We start from the raw sequence: 19,707 nt of genomic DNA on the forward strand, positions 1-19,707 counted from the left end.
CTCATGCAGTAATAGTACCAACAGAGTGTTTTGGATGAGAGCCTCTTCTTTCATGTATGGATAAAATTCATACGCAGTTATTAAAATCAGTTGAATATAAACAGGTAAGTCCTTCAACAAATCTGGTTTTGTTTTAAAGTGGTTAACATTTTAGGGTATTAATTTGCTTGGCAGAACTCGTCATTGTTCCTAGGTAACTTCAGCTCAAGCTGGTTCAAAAAAAACTACTTTCTAAATTACTGAAACCTGAATGATTTTTACTATAAATTCAAATTGAAAACCAAGCATCCAGTCCCAGATAAAGCTTGATTTTCTGCTTAACTTTAAGGGAAAGATTTTTTTTTTTCCTTTCAGGTTGGAGCAAAAATTACCACCTGAATTGTACTGACAGCTGTGATGTGTTCTGGAAGAGATGGGCCCTGCCAACTTCAAACAGCTGTGCTCAGCACGCCCCTCATTCCAGGCTCCAGCCTCTATTGTTAATATAACAATTTTTTATACAGCCTCTCAGATAAATGGCTGGCAAAAACTATGCCAAAAATGATGATTATCATGGTTATGTCCGAAGATGCTGGCTGCCCTTGGTCAAGGCATCTCTGGCCAATTAGCATTGAATCTTCCTGCTGTGCTTTTTATACTTTTACAGCAAAACAGAAACCTGATCTTGCCTCACGTGGAAGGGTAGAGATAGATGGAGATGAGAGCACGGCAGGCCAGATCAGTGCTTCTCAAATTCATGTTTTTCAAAACACAGATTTCTAGGCCCTAATCCCAGATATTCTGACTCTGTTAGAATTTCCCCAGATTTCCATTTCTAACAAGCTCTCTCAGGTGATGCTGATACTGCAGGTCCATGGACCACACTCAGGCAGCTCTGGCCTAGGTGATTAATTCTGAGGAAACTTAGGTATTAACAGTGGGAATGCATTTCAGAAACGAAGCTCACTAGAACATGACCTGTCCTGCAGAGGGAGGGAAGGCAATTCTAGGGTGACCAACTGTCCAGTTAGACTCAGAGTGTCCTGGTTTTAGCACTGAGTCTTGTGTCCCAGGAAACTATTCAGTCCCAGGCAAACTAGAAGACTGGTCATTCTACAAGGCAGACTGGCTTATCATGGCAGCTTTATTGTGCTTTGAAGAGATGGGCGTTTGGCTTAAATTTTAAACCCAAGAAAGAACACTGAGCATGCTGTGAAATGACACGTAATCACGTGTAACTGAGGACTGCCAGTTAGAATCTTCAGCTTTTCTAAATCTCTTTTCTCACAAGTTGTGCTGGATTGGAGGTTCCCAAACTTGTGTGCACACTGGAATCATCCAGGGAGCTTAAAAAAAAAAGAAGGGGACGCCCGTGTTCTCCCCTCTCCGGCATCGTGAATTAATTGGTTTAAGGTGTGCACTGTGCCCTGCTAGTTTTAAAAGGCCCTCAGATGATTCCAATCTGCAGATCAATCTGGGAATCAGCCTGGTAGAGAGTCTCCAAAGATGGCCGCCAGCAACGCCTCCTTCTTTCTACACATATGCCGTTTGCCATGAGGTAGGTCTGTTTTCTGCCTGTTGAGTCATCCTACCTTTGTGACTTGCTTTGAACAATGAAATTTAATGACTTTGAATTCTGGGGCTTGTGGCCTGGTAGCTTTTGTTTCTTCCCTCTTGGAAGCCAGCCTCCTTGTGAGAGGTCTGACTATTCTGAATCCACAGTGCTGTGAGGAAACCCCGGCTCGCCTTGGGGAGAGCAAGCCGCTGTGTGAAGGAGGGGCTGGGCACGTATATGTGAGTGAAGCTTTCTTAGACCTTGTAGCCCGACCCAGTAACAACTGAATTTGACCAAGTGAGTGACCCCGGTTGGCGTCACCAGGATCAGAACCGTGCAGACAAGCCCCCCTCATCTTTGCCTTAAGCAATTTCATTTTGGGTGGTTGGTTTTGGAACGATATACAGCTGAAACACAAGTGTATTCCTTGCGCTTATTGGTAATAATAATGCAAAGGGGGCATTTTGAAAGACCCCTTATGAATGAGGAATGATTTATTTGCCATCCAGATCAAAGTGCAATGCAAACGCAAACCGTATTGCTGAATACTTGAAGGGGAAATTATAATTATATTCATAAAATTATTAGTGATGGTGACAAAGAGATTTCACTGTTGTTAACATAGTAGCCTCAACTATGCCTTCTGTTGTGTCCTCTAGAAAGCTGAGCCCAAGGCAATGCTCAGAGTGCTATCAGCTGATTTGGGCTGTGCAACTCGGAGAGTAAGGGTGACAAGGCAAGAGAGAGAGTGATGTGATTCAGTGTAATGCCGTGTATTGCCACACTAGCTACTGCTTACCAAGGAGCTGTGCTGAGACACACTGTGTCACTCTATACTGTCTTACTTGACATTTGGGGCTTCCCTGGAGGTGTTGCAGAAAAGAACGATACCTTGGTGTAGTGAATGGAAGAGGAAAAGAAAGAGGAACTTGGCTTCCCAGTTTCCTCTCATTTCGTTTCTCACTGATGCAGTTTTACTTCATGGGAAGCTAACTCTCACTACTCCTGTGTCTCCGTGGCTGCTCAGGAACCTGGGCACCATGCTACACAGTACATTATTTTCCCCAAGTCCGAAAGTAGAGGCGCTGTACCTGTGTGTGGATCAGGTGCTCACCAAGAGAGACAGACATGAGGAGAGGTTGAGGGAATCTGAGAAGGTGCATAATGTTTTTGTGTGGGTTCTGTTTGTTTGCTTGTTCATTGGTTTTTTACTAAAACATAGTATGAGGTATCTGACTTTGATACTGTTTTTGCAAATTACGTTCTGAGGCTGAGATGATCCGTTAGCCTAGATTGCCATCCTGCTTTTACCCATATGCTCAGTATCAATTCCAACATAAATGCAATATTAGTCCTGACTTGTCTTTTCCCTTCCAATAATCTTACGAAATGCAACCATCTCCCTGGACATTTGCAAAAGTCAAATCCAAGGATTTGGTTTTTATTTTACTGTTTTGCACAGCCCAGTCTTTTCTTGATAGAATGGAGTGTGCGTGCCTTCTAGCCTTGAGAGAAGCAGGACACCAATGAGCTATCACTTCTGAACATCCATCTTTTTGACAAGCTGTTAAGTCTTTTCCTAGTCAGGTCCTTTTCGAAATGGGGAAAGAGATAAAGAGCAAAAACATGCCATGTTTAGTTATTTCATGAGGCTAGGGAGTTCCTAAACATCAGGGGCTTTATATGACTGATGGTATTATATTTTGTAACCCAGTCCCACTCTAGTTGTAGGAACCATTATGTAGGGAATCAAAAGTCTATTTAACACATTGAAGGGTTTAGTGTTCAGTGTATGATTTGGGGGGAGAAAATTGTTTCCACTAGTTTCTCATCAATTTGCTGATGAGATTTTCTTTTTAATTGTCTCACGTATATAAGCAGTGAAGGTCATCTAACTTCAAAAAGGCAGAAAGAATCTCGTCTGTAATTAAAAGTCTGTGGAGTTAATCTGGCCATTGCTTTTCCTGTGGACAGGTAACAACCTCCCCTCCTATTTCCCATGACTGAGGTGATTGACTGATGATATCTGGTCATCAATTTTTCTTTCCTACTTGGGGCACAGAGAGGTAGACTTCCTTTCATTTTTATAGAAATATTCCTGAGAAATAAACATGGGAAGACTCATATGCCATAGATCGAGATATAAAAATTGTAAAACACCTCATGCCTTTGTTCCCTCCCCATGTTGCAAAGTCCTAAGCCTGTGGTATCATTGTTTTCCAGTGACAATTCTTAGGTTCACCTTATTCTCAAATGAAGGAGATTTGGCATGCAGTTAATGTCCAGCAGGTCCCTGCTTCCTGCGAGGATGGATTTTCTAAATGTTCCCCTGAACAGGTGGTAGATCTTTGGACCTAATTGTTGCTCTTGAATGGAAGGTATACTCTGTATGCAGAGGTACAGACGTGTTGTTTTATTTAAGACTCTTGAGTAAATGAAAGAAGTCCAATTCAAGCTGGCTCAAAAAAACAAAGGAAATTCATTGGCTCATGTAAGACACAGGGTACAGGTGGGACCAACTGTATCCATGATTCAAACAATGATATCATAAAAAACTCTTTCTTTCTCTCTCTCATTTTATCTCTAACTCTTGATTCTTTTTTTTTTTTTTTTTTTTTGTCTACAATGGCGTTGTTCTCAGGCACTCTTTTCTCTAGTGGCTCCATGCCAGGCACCAACAGATCTAAGCTTTACCTCTAAAGCTTAGCTTTGTTTAAAAACATTCTAGGATTGAGTTTAAAAGGACAAGCTATGTTCAGATTTGGGAGGAATCTGAGAACAGAAGAGAGGTGATTCCCCAGGGGAAATTCAAGATGCTGTACCAGAAAAATGGAAAAGGATGCCAATCTGGCAAAAACAACAAATACCCATTTCTTTGGGAAAGGGGCCCACTACCTCCTAGCTAAGAGACTTTAGCTTTGAGAGCTCATATGCCTTGTTTTGTCAGTTATCTGAAAATGGACTCAAGTTTCAGGAGTAGACTCACATCGACTGAGCCCAGAGAGACTGATATATAAACCAAATGCCAATTTATTAGTTCACAGCCAGGACATGAAAACAACCTTAAATGCCAATGTTGACAGAGCAGTCCATTTTCTTCCCTGTAGGAAAACCACAAGGAAAGCCAATCATAAGAAATCTGCTAAATAAGGATGGATCAGAGCAAGAGGAGATAGTGTAATTGCCCACAGTAGGATCTGCCCTGGGAACCAGAGAACAGGGGTTCCCAGGGACAGAGCAGCATTGTTCCTGGATGGTATATGGAGAGTCTCTATGAAATTTTGATGCTTTGGACTTTGCTTTTGGCCTGTATTTATCAAAGTGTATCCCCAACCAACTCATTAGAACTACCAGGGAGCTTGATAACATGCAGGTTTCTGGTCTCACCCAGACCTGCTTAATTGGAATTGATGAAATGAATCTACATTTCAACAACCTTCTGGTTTTGTCTCTGTAGCATGAGAGTTTCTCCTCTTAGCTAATCAAACCCTCTTCACACAGTCTTTATTCTAACAGGATATAAATGATCAGCTTTCTGCTTAATAAATTATTAAAAATTTTCATTTTGACTACCCATCATAGTGCTCAATTTAAGGTATTTTTAGGTTCACTTTAATTATAAAATTCTGATTAGAAAGTAATAATGTAGAATGTTGGGAAAGAGTGGAAATATATAATGCATTTAGTAAAATCATCTGTACTTTGATTACCATTTCTTGTCTTTCTTTTTTTGTGTGTGGGTGTCCATATCCTATTCCTCCCAAACAGAGGTCTGCGTATATTGTATATAGCATTTGATTCCTGCTTTATTTACTGCAATTTAATTTGAGAGCATCTTCATATTGTTACTCTTTGCTTACATGATATTAATGGCTATTCTCAAAATTTTCATTTGTCTATTTTATAGACGGAATTTTATTCCTACAGATCCTTAATCGTATATATTATGTGTAGTTTTTCCAAATGTGGAAGAATGAGGTGTTGTGTGTTTTACTTTAAAATTAAACAGATAGAATCACATTTATTTTACAAACAAAAGGTAACTTTTTGTAGGAGGGAGATTTTTAGATACGCTGTTAATAAGGGAATATTATAACAAAGTCACAGAGGTCATGGTTGATGGTTAATTGTCACAAGTTTGTTAAGTACATTTAACCTCCTGTTACTGAAGTTGTTTATACGTTTAATCGAGAAAAGACTTTTACATGAACTATTCTAATGAAAGTATTTTCTCTAACAAATATACTTAGCTTCAGAGCCAGTTGTCCTTGGAAGACATTAAATACATCTCTGAACATTACATGCAAGATTTTGCCTCTTTTAGAAGACAGATTTTTGCAGAAACTCAACTTTAGCTTTTAAGATAGAGAAGAAATATGGATTTAAGAGAAAATTTATGACCACATAAAAATTTTATGGCTATATGTGGTCTGCAGTCGTAGCAGACTCTACTGATTCACTGTTCCAGGTCAGCTTAACCCTGCCTGCACCCTGGGCCTCAGATTTGCAGCCACTGTTTATTCACACTATTTCCATGGGTGAAAGCTCAGGCTGCTGTCACTTCTTCTGTCACACATTCCAGGGTCCCCACATATAGCACAAACTGACAAGGAGAGACTTCAGAGGCTCTGCCTTCCCACATGCTGCTGGAGGGGCTGGTGAAAATCCAGAGTGGTGGAGGGGTGGGATTTAATGCATAACGAAATGGGCTTTAACCAAAGAAAGAGAGGAGAGAAAAAGCCTGTGGATAAACCGTTTGCCTTTCTTCTCCTACCTGCAGACTATTCTAAGATGCAGGAGTCAATGGCCCCCATGTGGAGATGACGTGGAGGCTTGCACAGCCAACTTTGTCCATGGTGGAGCCCCGTTACATGCTCCCTCGTGTTTGCTCTCCTTATTTTCCTGCCTGACTCTGCTTCCCCAAGATTACATCTCACTGCCACCACCCGCACCAGGAAAATTTGCGTGCAGTCTATTGTCTCTCAGCTTTTTATGGTAATGCATAAACTAGTAATTTCCTCCTTGAAAGCACTTGTGCCAACACCTTCTCTCCAGTTTTTAAATTAAATACTGTTGAAGATGAAAAACCTTCAACTATAGATTTCCAAGACTTTTAAACCATTTAGTAGGATTCATGGCAATATTATTTTTGTTCATAAGATTCTGAGGCCAGCCTTATTTTCCTTTCCTCTAAATCTTATGGGTCTCCACACTAGCCACATATATCACCAGCAGTATAATTTTCCAGTTACAGAATGAAAATCTCAAAATCATTGCAGATTGTTCTGGAATGCCAGAACCTGATTTCCCAGCCCTGCCTCTAGAGGTCTTAAATTGCCTCCTGGCTCAACCCTGAGTGACCTTCTCCAGTATCCACCATTGTGGATGCCAATCCTATCACAGTTGTCATTCCCTCATCAGTTCATCTCAGCTAAAGGTCAGAGGCGTAGCAAAGGGAGTGCGAGTGATCATGGGTGTGCTACAAGATACCAGTAAGAGAAAGTTGTGTTATAATTTTCCACTAAATAACTAGATTTATTGAGTTTGATTTATTGAGAATATGAGTACATCCTACTTTACCATTTATTCATTTCTGAGTGAATTCTGAGGAGGCAACTCAAACATTTTAATTATACCCAGATGCCTTTTATTTTCACCGTGTCACTGCTAAATTTAGTAGAACAGTGATTGGACTGGGCTCCCCTTCCTTAATAGTGTGCATATCTACTCTTTTCTCTATCCCTGCCGTCCTCTGATAGTTTAAACTGTTATTAATTATCTCAACCTTGGACTCTAGCAATTACCTCCTGACTGGTCTTCCTACCAGTCTCGCCAGCTTCCCGTCTCTGGGGCGTAATGCCACCACGACCTCCTTTGGAATGAAATCTGGTTGTGCAGGCTTCTGTTTCAACCTTTCAAATGTTCCCTTGGCTTCTGTCCTAACTCACCAGCATGGGATACAAGGCCTCTCATGGGTTCACTTCTGCTACTCTCTAGCCTTCTCTTTCACTGCTCAACTAGCATGATTTTCATGTTTCAGCTGCACTTCATTACTTATTATTTACCCAATGAGCTCTGTCTTTACCTATGCTTTATCTTTCTTGTCTTCCTCTATTTGGTAATGCCCACTCTTCCTTCAAGAGCTAGTCTTAGAAAATTTCCTCAGAGGAGATGCTAGGCTGCTTCTTAAAGGGGCCAGTTAGCAAGTTAACTGAGAGCTAACTTGATGAAGTTCCCAACAAACCAGGAACTAACACTTGTTTCTGCAGGTCCCAAAACTTGTATTTTGCCAGTGTCCTCAGCAATTAACAGTATCCTCAGAACTGGTGCAGACTAATCAAACTCATGGAGATGAAGCTTTCAGCCCTGGTGATAATTCGTCAGGTTTGTTTGTCGATTATAACTACAGAGGGTTGTGATGCTATAATATGTGTCCCTGAGTGAGACGGACCAGGGTTCGTGGTCACTAGCGTGTGACGTAGGGCAGGGTACCAGACCTCTCTAAACGTCCATGTGTTTACATGTAGGATTGTGGGAATGATACTTTTTATTTCTGAGGAGTGTGAGGAATTAATGCCTTTTTCTAAATTCCAGTCATTCATACGGAAATTATTGAGATTTTCCAAGTTGAAAGAGTCAGTCAAGGGTAGATCCAGGTTTGGAACTCAAGCAGTTTGGCTCCAAAGTCCATGTGCATCACCACCTGTCCTAAATAGTTTTCTTAAATTAACTACTTTTTTAAACATTAACTTCACGCAAGGTAATGATTTTTTTTTAAAATCATAAGGTTTGATGCACTAGCTGTATACATGTATTATAATGTGTGTGTATTATACATATTACATATGTAAAGATAATTGGTCGCAAACAATAGTATCAACTCTAGCTAGTTTAAACAGGAAAACTTTTATTAAAGGATGTTAGATAGCTCCCAGAATTTCTGGAAGGCCCAGAGAATCAGCCTTGGGAATAATCATCTAGGAATACTGGCGTGAAGAAGCACACAGCCAGGAGACATATGCCAAACCACTGAGAAACACCATTTAACAGAAACAACATTGCTCCATGACAGCTACCCCAGAAGGACATTCACCACATTCAACCTTGTCAGGAAATCTGAACTTCCACTCTGGGCTGAAAAAATCACATTGTTCATTCCCACACTGACATTTTGTGAAGATGTGTCTGAAAAAATTTAGGTCACATGCTTGCACCAGGGCTGCAGGGGATTCCAGGGAATGCTGTTGAGTTCTCTGACCTCTATAGTAGAGAAAGGCAACTACCGGGAGACTGAAATAGGGGTTAAGTCAAAATACAGAGTCTGCCACACACATTAAAATAAAGTTCATTGGTATATCGCCTGCAGTCTTCATAGATAGAAAGTGTATGTGTTGAATTTGGAAAGAAAAATGAAGCAATGTTTCCATGGTGCTGGGTACACAAAGCTCTCAATAAGTGATGGTACAGGTGATGTTATTGCTGTTCTTCTCTTTGAGCTCCAGCATCTTCTCAGGGCAGCACCAGAAGGACACTGTCAGATTCTCCTTCTTATATTCATACTCATAAGTGATAGCATGTGAGGTAGAATGATGTAGTGGTGAAGCACATGGACTTTGGAGCCCAAGTGCTTGGGTTCCAATCCTGGATCTCCAATTGGCTGGCTCTTTGAACTTGGACAGTTTAATTAACTTCTCTGTGCCTCTGGTTCACTCATTGGTATCATGGAGGTAACTATTCATATCTCATATGGTAGCAACAAAGATGAATAAGTTAATATTTTCAAAGTATTTAAAACAGTACTTAAAAATAAGAGCTATATAAATGTTAGATAGATTACATGCTGCTAATAATGTCTATTTTCAGATAATTAGGACAGTTTTAATCCCCTGCCTGCAGTCTTATATGTAGCTGCACAGTGACCATTGTTTAGTCACAGTGATTTTTCTCTGGTCACTCATAAGTAGGAGGCAACTTCTGTTATAGTTTTAGATGCATTGGCTCTCCAATATACCTTTTTTTACATATGAAATCCAAGAGTGTTGTAATAACTTCTCTGCTCCCTTAGTCAGTGTCTCCTTTCTATTCTTTTGCACCTTGGGCAGCACTGATCTTACTGGAATATTCTCACCAGTGTCCCCCAGAGGATTGGCCTGAGGAGTACAGCAGCCTCTCTGCGGCAGACCCAAGGGTAAGCACGTGGGATGTCTTTAAACTGGCTTGATCACATTGGCCATCGTTCATTTTCAAAATGTCTTTACCTTTGAGTAACTTCTCATCTGCTTATTCTCTTGACACATTCACTCTCTCCCTGTAAATCTGCATTCCAGACTTTATCCTGATTGTTCAATTAGCACAGACTTCACTGCTGGCTCCTTGTTAGTATTACTGCTGTGATAATAACCTTTTTAGAACCTGGTTCAGTGTGGATTCAAAAGAGCCTTACCATTTACAGTCCCACAAGCCTGATAACACCCCAAGTCTAAAGTTTCTGTCTACCCTTATCTCCCCCTCTCCCCATTGCCACCGTCTCCTCCGTAAAAGATAGGCATATGTGTTAGCTGAACATCACATTTAAGACTCTTCACTCCTTATATTTGCCTTTGAGTTCCCTTGAGAGCAGGCCTGAAGGTCTGTTCAGCGTTGTGTTCCTATTTTCTGGCACAGTGCCTGACTCACAGTAGATGTTCAAAAACTTTTAAAAACGAGTAACTTGAATAGTACATACAGGTGAAGCTATTTCAGCATAAAAAGAAAACATTATTGAGTATTAACCTCAGTGATGGAAAATAAGCTACAATTAATACTTGCTTAAGCAAACAGTTACAAAATCAGACAAAATATAGTTCCTTCACTTTGTACAATATAATGTAGGGTTTCATCTGAATATATTCTGGTGGTAAGAGGAACTGTTTTTCTCTCAAGTTTCTCAGGATGGGATTCTAAGGATAATATCAACAACTTTCAGAATTTTGCCTGGGTTTTATTAGAACTTCTACTCACAGTCCATATTTTATTCTTTGAGGAAATATTGTCTATTTTAAAAAATTTCCTCAATGATTTTTTTTCTGTGGGGATCTAAGAAGAATTTTTATTGAGCTCTGATTGACATATAACATTATGTTGGTTTCAGGTGTACAACATAATAATTTGATATTTGTACATATTGTGAAATGATAACCACACTGTCCAGTTAACATCTGTCACCTCACAATGACGTTTTTCTTGTGATGAGAACTTTTGCTCTCTTAGCAACTTCCAAATATACAATACAGCATTATTAACTTTAGTCACCGTCCTATATGTTATATCCCATGACTTATTTTTTAGCTGCAAGTTTATACCTTTGACCACCTTCATCCATTTCACCCACCATATCCCCTGCCTCTCGAGAACCTGTTCTTGATTCTATGAATTTGGTTTTTTGTTTGTTTTTAATTTTGTTTTAATTCCACGTAAGTGAGATCATATGGTATTTGACTTTCTCTGACCTACTTCACTTAGCATAATGCCCCGAAGGTCCATTCCTGTTGTCACAAATGGCAAGATTTCCCTCTTTTTTATGGCTGAATAATATTCTAGTGTATGTTTTCTTTATCCATTCATCCGTTGATGGACACTTACGTTGCTTCCATATCTTGGCTATTGTACATAATGCTGCAGTGAACAGGGTGGTGCCCATGTCTTTTCAAGTTAATGTTTTCATTTCCTTCAGATAAATACCCAGAAGTGGAATTGCTGTACTATATGGCAGTTCTGTTTCTAACTTTTTGGGGGAACATCCATACTGTTTTCCATGGAGGCTGCATCAACTTAGACTCCCACCAACAGTGCACAGAGTTCCCTTTTCTCCAAACCTCAGCAACACTTGCTATTTGTTGTCTTTTTGATGCTAGCCATTCTGGCAGGTATGAGGTGATATCTCACTGTGGTTCTGATTTGCATTTTCCTGATGATTAGTGATGTTGAGCATCTTTTCATGTACCTGTTGGCCATCTGTACGTCTTCCTTGGAAAGTGGAGGAACTTTAAACTGATTAGCAAAGCTAGGTACAATTCATGTTCTCTGGGCTTCTGAGCTGATGGAACCTGTCTTGAGAGCAGGCATGCTCTACCAAAATATCTCTTACTGTACTATCTAAAATTTCATCAACAGAGCTAATCTCTCATGAGTTATAAAGGCTGTGGTATATGAGAGAGAGAGAAGGAAAGGGAGGATCTTTAAGGTAGCCTATTAAAAATGAAAACTTCCACAAGGAGACAAGTACTATAAGTTGTTACTAAAAATAGCATCAAAAAAATCTCTATAATTTGTGCAGTTAAAATAGAGAGGAAAACATCAAGAAGAACATTTGAAAGGATAGATCAGGGGCCGAAAGTGGACTTTGCTTGTTTCAAACCTGTTGAGAACCAGCCTTTGTGGATTTTTAAAGAAAGTTGTTAGGGGGCTTCCCTGGTGGTGCAGTGGTTGAGAGTCTGCCTGCCGATGCAGGGGACACAGGTTCGTGCCCCGGTCTGGGAAGATCCTACATGCCGCTGAGCGGCTGGGCTCGTCAGCCATGGCTGCTGAGCCTGCGCGTCCGGAGCCTGTGCTCTGCAACGGGAGAGGCCACAGCAGTGAGAGGCCCACGTACAGAAAAAAAAAAAAAAAAAAAAGAAAGAAAGTTGTTAGGAGCAATGACACTGGCCCATGTCTTCAGCCCCTCTACATGCTGTTCCAGTCCTGTGTAGTCAAGCAAGCTTCCTTTGAAGTATTATCTAAGTGAGAGGCTGGTTCCCTGTAAGAGGAAATTGACTCCGAATTTTTATCAACTGCCCAAAGAAATTAATGTCCTCAGAAGGAGCTTGAGGACACTGTCAGAATTAAAAAGAACTTGGTGACAATTTAACAATGAAAAGTCACTTTTAAGCCTTCAGAGGAGCCAGACTATGAAAATTTAAAGGGATCCATTGGTGGTTGTTTAAAATGCAAAATTCACTTTAATTTTGAAAATGAATTGAAGTTCTTGAACTGTATTCCTTGTAAAAGTTACTGGTTTGCATCCCACTGAACCCCAAGACACAAGAAGGCTGGTTCATTTCTTCTCTCCCATCCTCCTTCCTTCCTGTCTCTATTATATCTGAACCCTTAGCACAGTGCCTAGTTAATTGGTAAGAAATAGAAATTAAATGAGTTACTGTCAAATGAAACTGGTACAATGCTCAGTTTAATTGCCAGACACAGATTGGAGACTGGAAAATGTGGTATACGTTATATAGCCATGCACTTGAGAGATTTAAAAATTCTAACTGGCTGTGATTTCTCATGAATTTCTTAAAGGTGTCATTGAGGGACTTGCCTGAAGGCATGAGCTCAGAGAGTTGGATTTTAGAAGTGCAAGAATAATATGAGATACAGAAGCAAACCATCCATGTGGAATTCCTTTCATTTGCATTTCCACGTATAACTTTGGATGGAGTCCTAAAGGATAAGTGAGGCTTATAATTTGTAAAAAAATAAATAAATAAAATAAAATTCTCCAATTCCTCTTTGATCTGCAGGATCACAAATTTCATTTATTATTGAAATTTTTTGTAAAATATGCTGAGTAAAATGCAAGAATCATTTCACTTATTTACTTGGCAATATGAATTTGGGAATAAAAATAAGATCACATTGACAGGCACAAATCTGTATTTCTCTTTGTGGTAGGTTGTGTGAATGGCCACAAATCCTTTCCCTCTTTCCACTCATACACATAGAATGTGACATTAGAAATCCTTTTATCAAGAGATAGAGCTCATGTCCTTACCCCTTCGATCAGGGTTGGCCATGTGACTTACTTTAACCAGTGGGGCATTAGCAGATATGCCTCAAGTAGAGTTTTGAAAAATGCTTGCATGTTGCACTTGTGTTTCACAGCCCTGGGGACCCATGTGAAGAAGCCTAGGCTACCCTAGTGGGTGATGACAGGACACACAGTTGTGCTGGCAGGTAGAAGCAGAGCCACTTAGTTCACCATGGGTGCATGATTTAGCCCACGTGGGGCAAGCAGAAGAAGCATCCCACTGTGCCCAGCCTAAATTGTGAGCTAGATAAATATTTGTTTTAAGCCACTCAGTTTGGAATGGCTTGTTATTCAGCAGTAGATAACTAATACACCCTGGTAGTGCTGTGCAGGAATTCCACCCTTTCTTAAATTCCTCCTCAGTAGTTCTAGGGGTCCCCAGTGGATTTCGCTGATGTTCTTTGAGGTATAATACTCTTGGCTGCTACGACTCACCTATGTTCCTCCTCTTTGACTCAGGGACCCTGTGGTGCCGGTGTCTTTGGTGGTGGTCAGTGCCCAAAGGGGCAGTTCTGCTGGTGACACTGGAGATGACAGCCCTCCTAGCATCTACCAGAGATGCCCACACTGTAATGTGCAATCCAACTCATGTTGGGACCTCTGCTGTTTCATAATTAGGACAAAGGGAGAGGGATAATTAGGACAAAATCATAAAAGATGTGTGATTTGAGAGCTGGAGGGACCTTAGAGATTATCTATTCTCATTTTATAAAACTTCTCATTTTATAAAAGAGGATCCTTGCACAGAGAACTTTATCACTGGCCCAAGGTCCCATGATATATGAATGCCAGATCTGGGACCAGAACAGAAATCTTTTCATTCCAATTCTAGGGATTATTTCCATTCATTTAAATCAGTTTTGCTTTTCTTAATTTTCCAAAAGAATGTAGGTTTTGGGAGAACTTACCAAGAGTGATAAGTAAAAAGTCTGAGGTGTGATTGTAATGGGAGACAGGTACCCATTTTGATTGTAATGGGAGACAGATACCCATTTTCCCTTTCAGATTTGTGTCAGCCTGTTTAAATGGCTGTTTCATTTGAGAAGTGCTTTGGAGATGGAGCTATAGTTTAAGCAGGCCTGGTGATATTTGGAGACCTAAGCAGCTTCTCCCAGCCAATCAGGGTCGCATGCAGTTGGAGTGGTGCGCTCTGAGGAAACTCACACAGCTCCTTGTGCTGTCTGCCTTAGCCCAGACACTGATTCCACACTGGAGCACACTTGGTCCATATGGGGGACCTCAGAACCACCTCCACATTACTGAGACCTCGGGTGGGAGTAAGGCTCAGTACAGCAGAGAGAGGTCTGGAGTGCCGACAGCCATGGTTGCCAGACTGGATCCTATGTTGTGGGGATTCTACTGTACTGCAGGGACAGCAAGACTTATAGGATGCAGGACACTAAAAGTGCTATAGGGTGTCCATATCCCAGTATCAAACCGTAAAGTTCCCCCCCGAGCCCCTGGATCCTGAGGGCCTGCAGCTCTTCTCTCTGTTCAGGTGACAGATGGCCCTTTGGAGGCATTCCCTTTCACCTTCACTAAGAGCATCGTGACTGGTTTTTGCTTGCAAAGCTTGAGAAGCCTTGGAGAAGTTGGGGGTTGGAGCCACTGAGGGGGAGGGTACACATCTATGTTCTCGGGAAGGCTTCAAGCCCACCCAGTGCTGGAGCAGTCAGGCAATCACTTTGAGGTATCGCCAAAAAAAGTGCTGCCAGACACACAGCAGGTGTGTGAACACAGGAGAGCACAGCTCTGCTCCAACCAGCGGGAGGCTTCCCCGTGGCCAGGATCAGAGGAGGGCCTGGCAGGGGCATGCTGCTCTCCTCGCCGGCCACCCTGTGCCATCAGAAATGGAGATCAGGGGCTTCCCTGGTGGCGCAGTAGTTGAGAGTCCACCTGCCGATGCAGGGGACACGGGTTCGTGCCCCGGTCCGGGAAGATCCCACATGCCGCGGAGCGGCTGAGCCTGCGCGTCCGGAGCCTGTGCTCCGCAACGGGAGAGGCCACAACAGTGAGAGGCCCGCGTACCGCAAAAAAAAAAAAAGAAATGGAGATCAGGAGAGACATTATTTACTTAGACAAATGTATTTGTCTTTGATATATTTTAGAAATATTCCCAAGCCTTTCTTTCTGGGCATACTCTTTTATCTCTGATATTGGTTTAATAATGCTGCTTCCAATAAGGAAAAGAAATAAGACTTGAGGAAAGTGAGCTGTATATTTACAGTACAGATCTGAGGAGACCATTTGTTGTGTGAATGTAGCACAGGAAAATTAGGGCAGTCTAGTTATCACATTTCAATTTCAAGCTTCTGATGGGTATTAAAAAGTGGTTAAAAGGGATTTTTAAAAAATACCTTAAGGGTCTCGCTTTAAATTGGAAATCCAAATTGAGAATCACGTCAATGATTTAAGGTAAATTAGAATATGGAACACATGGGCCCTACAAAGCAATGACCTTGGTGGTGAATTGAGAATGGGTGCTGACTCATCCCTGTCCTGTTGACATGTGAACTAGCGGAGTTTTGTTTCTTGGCTTGATTTCCTTTCCATACATGTTAATTCATGTATTTGCTCTTTTTTTTTTAAGTTTTTTTGATGCGGACCATTTTTAAAGACTTTATTGAATTTGTTACAATATTGCTTCTATTTTATGTTTTGGGTTTTTGGCTGTGAGGCATGTGAGATCTTAACTCCCCAACCAGGGATCGAACCCACACCCCCTGCACTGGAAGGCAAAGTCTTAATCACTGGACCACCAAGGTGGTCCCCATGTTTTTGCTCTTTGTTCAGTGCCTAATTGGGGTTATCACTGAGCTAGTTGCTAGCAACTAGCTAACACAGGTTGTTAGGAGTTTGGGTATATTTGAGGCTGGGGGTAGTAAGAAAGTATGAGTCTCTAAGAAGAAAGGACACAACCCAGTCTCCTTTCCCCATGCCCCGCACCCTGATAAGGACAAATGATGAGCAGGTCATCAGACAATAGTGCGACTTTCTCTGACAACCAAGTGGAAAGAGGTGAATTACCGTGGGGATGAGGTTGTTTTTTTTGTGGTTTTTTTTTTTTTTTTTTGCGGTATGCGGGCCTCTCACTGTCGTGGCCTCTCCCGTTGCGGAGCACCGGCTCCGGACGCACAGGCTCAGCGGCCATGGCTCACGGGCCTAGCCGCTCTGTGGCATGTGGGATCTTCGCTGACCGGGGCATGAACCCGTGTCCCCTGCATCGGCAGGTGGACTCTCAACCACTGCGCCACCAGGGAAGCCCCGGGGATGAGGTTTTATGAAAGAGAAGGTAGTTGAGCCTTACAGGCTGCTAAAAGGTGAAGATGGATGGCTTCTCTTTTAGAGGCCTAGAGGAATCTTTAGAAAGTGGCTTGCTATTTGTTGTGGCTTCTGTGGCATGGGTAAGAAAATGTAGGGTCGAGCTCTATTGCCGGAGGTTTGGGACTCCAAATCAGGAATTAGGACTTGATACCTCATTCCCTATTCCCACTGCCAACAGATAACTTGCTCACATCAAATGCAGGTGAGGTATTTATCAAAATTATTAGCAAGAAAGAATATGACATTTTTTGGTATATGTCTATCAACCTTATGATCTGACATCAGAAATTTACATGAAAGTTCCCTTTGCATTGTGGAGATTTGGATTAGGACTTGATTTTTATAGTCCGAGTACAATCATACTTTCGTACTACCCCCAGCTTCAAATATAACCAAACTCCTAACAGCCTGTGTAAAAACCTTTGCAGAGGCATCCAATAGGTCAAGGACTCTATTAAGTTGTTTATTTCTACTTCATGATTAAGGGGAAAAGTATTTTAAGAATTTTTGCATTTCCACCTAGCAGAATTTTAAATGTAGTCTCATAAAAATTTCAAATCCAAAATCAGTCATTCAAAAATATAACAGATGTGCAGTGACTATAATACAGCACTATTAGCCATGATAAAATACAAATCAGTTACTCCACTAGTAAGTTGTAAAATATAATCGGAATCCAGTTAAGCTCTTTCTAAATTAGGCAGCATGGCAGAGTGGAAATAGCATGGCAGGGCTAGTTGCACATTTATGTTCTGATTTTGCTATCAAGGGAATCCTAGCCACATAAAAAGAGTTGGGAGTTTTTTCATCTGTTTTCTGAAAGAATTGATATAAGATCTATATATGTTTGACAGGATATTCTAGTGAAGCCTTCTGGGTCTGTGGATATCTGTGTGAGAAGGTTTTTATTTACACCATCAATTTCTTTACACAGGGGACTATTTAGATCATGTTTCTTTTGTGTAAGTTTTGAGTCTTCCATGGAATTTGTCCATTTTATCTATTTTGATAAATTTATTGATATAAAATTATTTGTAATATAGTCCCTTATAGTCTGTATGATTCTGTAGGAGCCAAAGTGATAGCTTCTTTTATTTTTGATTAGTCTATCTAGAAGTTTATTTTTTGAAAAACAATTTTTCATTTCACTGACTTTTTTCATTATTTTTTATTCCTTTGATATGTTGCTTGTATCTTTATTGTATCTCCTTTCTACTTACTTTGTGTTCACTTAGCTTTTTTGACTTTTTGAGAGAGAAGTTTACATAATTAATTTTAGACACTTTTTTTCCTTTCTTGAATAAGGGTTTGAAGCTGTACATTTCCCTCTAAGCCCTGTTTGTAAGTTTTGAAATTTGTGTTTTTATTTTCATTTAGTTCAGAATATTTTCTAATTTCCCTTATTTCCTTGTTGACCTATTTTTGGAAGTAGGTTTTTGAAAATTAATAGACTATTTTTAGAATAATTTTAGGTTTACAGAAAATTGAGCAGAAAATAGTTCCCATACACCCACTCTCTCCCTTGTTCATAGTTTCCCCTGTTATTAACATCTTATTTTAGTGTGGTACATTTGTTACAATTGATGAACCAATAGTGATACATTATTATTAACTAAAGTACATATTTTACATTAGGATTCCCTCTTTTATTTTTACAGTTCTGTGGGTTTTGACAAATGCATAATGTCCTATATCTACCATTACAGTATCGTACAGAATAGTTTCACTGCCCTAAAAATCCCTTGTGCTTCCCTGATTCATCCCTCTCTCTCCACTCCAGTCCCTGGCAACCACTTATATTTTTCTTGTTTCCATAGTTTTGCCTTTTCCAGAACGTTGGAATCATACAGTATGTAGCTTTTTCAGATTGGCTTCTTTCACTTAATAATATGCATTTAAGGTTCCTCTGTGTCTTTTCATGGCTTGATAGCTTGTTTCCTTTTATTGCTGAATAATATCCCATTGTGTGGATCTATCAGCCTGTTTATCCTCTCACCTTTTGAAGGATACCTTGGTTGCTTCCGATTTGGGGCAGTTATGAATAAAACTGCTCATAGAACATTTCATATGCAGGTTTTTGTATAGATATGTTTTCAGATCAGTTGGGTAAGTATCTAGGTTCGTGACTGCTGGATCATATAATAAGACTATGCTTAGTTTTGAAAACAAACGAACAGAAAACACCGAACAGTCTTCCAAAGTGACTGTGTTATTTTGCATTCTCACCAGCAGTGAATGAGAATTGTTCTTGCTCCACAGCCTTGTTAGCATATGATATTGTCAGTTTTTTATTTTAGCCAATCTTAGAGGTATGTAGCGGTATCTCATTGTTGCTTTAATTTGCAGTTCCCTAATGACATGTGATGTGGAGCTTCTTTTTGTATGCTTATTTTCCATCTGTATATCTTCTCTGGTGAGGTGTTTATTTAGACTTTTGCTCGTTGTCATATTTCTTTTCCTTATTGAGTTTTAAGGGTCTTTGTATATTGTAGATACAGATCCTTTATGAGACATGTGTTATGCACATATTTTCTCTGAGTCTGTGGCTTATCTTTATATTCTCTTAACAGTGTCATTCACAGGGCAGACATTTTTAACTTTAATTAGGCCCTACTTACCAATATTTTTCTGCCATGCGTCCTGCTTTAGGTATTTCTCTAAAAATTATGAAACCCAAGTTCACCTAGGTTTTCTCTTATGTTTTAGAAATTTTCTAATTTTGTGTTTTGCATTTAGGTCTGTGGTCCATTTTGAGTTAATTTCTGTGAAAGGTATAATGTCTGTGTCTAGATTAATTTTTTTTTTAATGTGGATTGCCAACTGTTCTGACACCATTTGTTGAAAACATTATGCTTTCTCTATTGAACTGCCTTTGTGCCTTTGTCAACAATCAGTTGACTTTGTGTGGATATATTTCTGGGCTCTCTATTCTGTTCCACTGATACGTGTGCCTATTCTTTATCCAATACCATGCTGTCTTGATTACTATAGGTTAATAGTAAGTCTTAAAGTCACTTGTGTCCAT

General features: G+C 40.3%; 1 long non-coding RNA gene across 5 annotated transcripts in view; it reads left to right on the plus strand.

Moving 5' to 3' along the window:
• The window catches only part of LOC111183562 (uncharacterized), a 152,985-nt gene that overhangs the window by 84,760 nt on the left and 48,518 nt on the right, over positions 1 to 19,707 (plus strand). For 2 of the 5 annotated variants that reach the window (XR_016392734.1, XR_016392738.1), the window contains exon 3: positions 1 to 19,707. This exon is cut by the window's right edge and continues 48,518 nt beyond it. This is a non-coding gene — a long non-coding RNA (uncharacterized LOC111183562). The other 3 variants (XR_016392737.1, XR_016392735.1, XR_016392736.1) reach the window with 3 other exon arrangements.

This window comes from Delphinapterus leucas, chromosome 3, assembly GCF_059928025.1.
Source record: "Delphinapterus leucas isolate spDelLeu-1000000601 "Yukka" chromosome 3, BTC_Dleu_Yukka2, whole genome shotgun sequence".
NCBI lineage: Eukaryota > Metazoa > Chordata > Mammalia > Artiodactyla > Monodontidae > Delphinapterus > Delphinapterus leucas.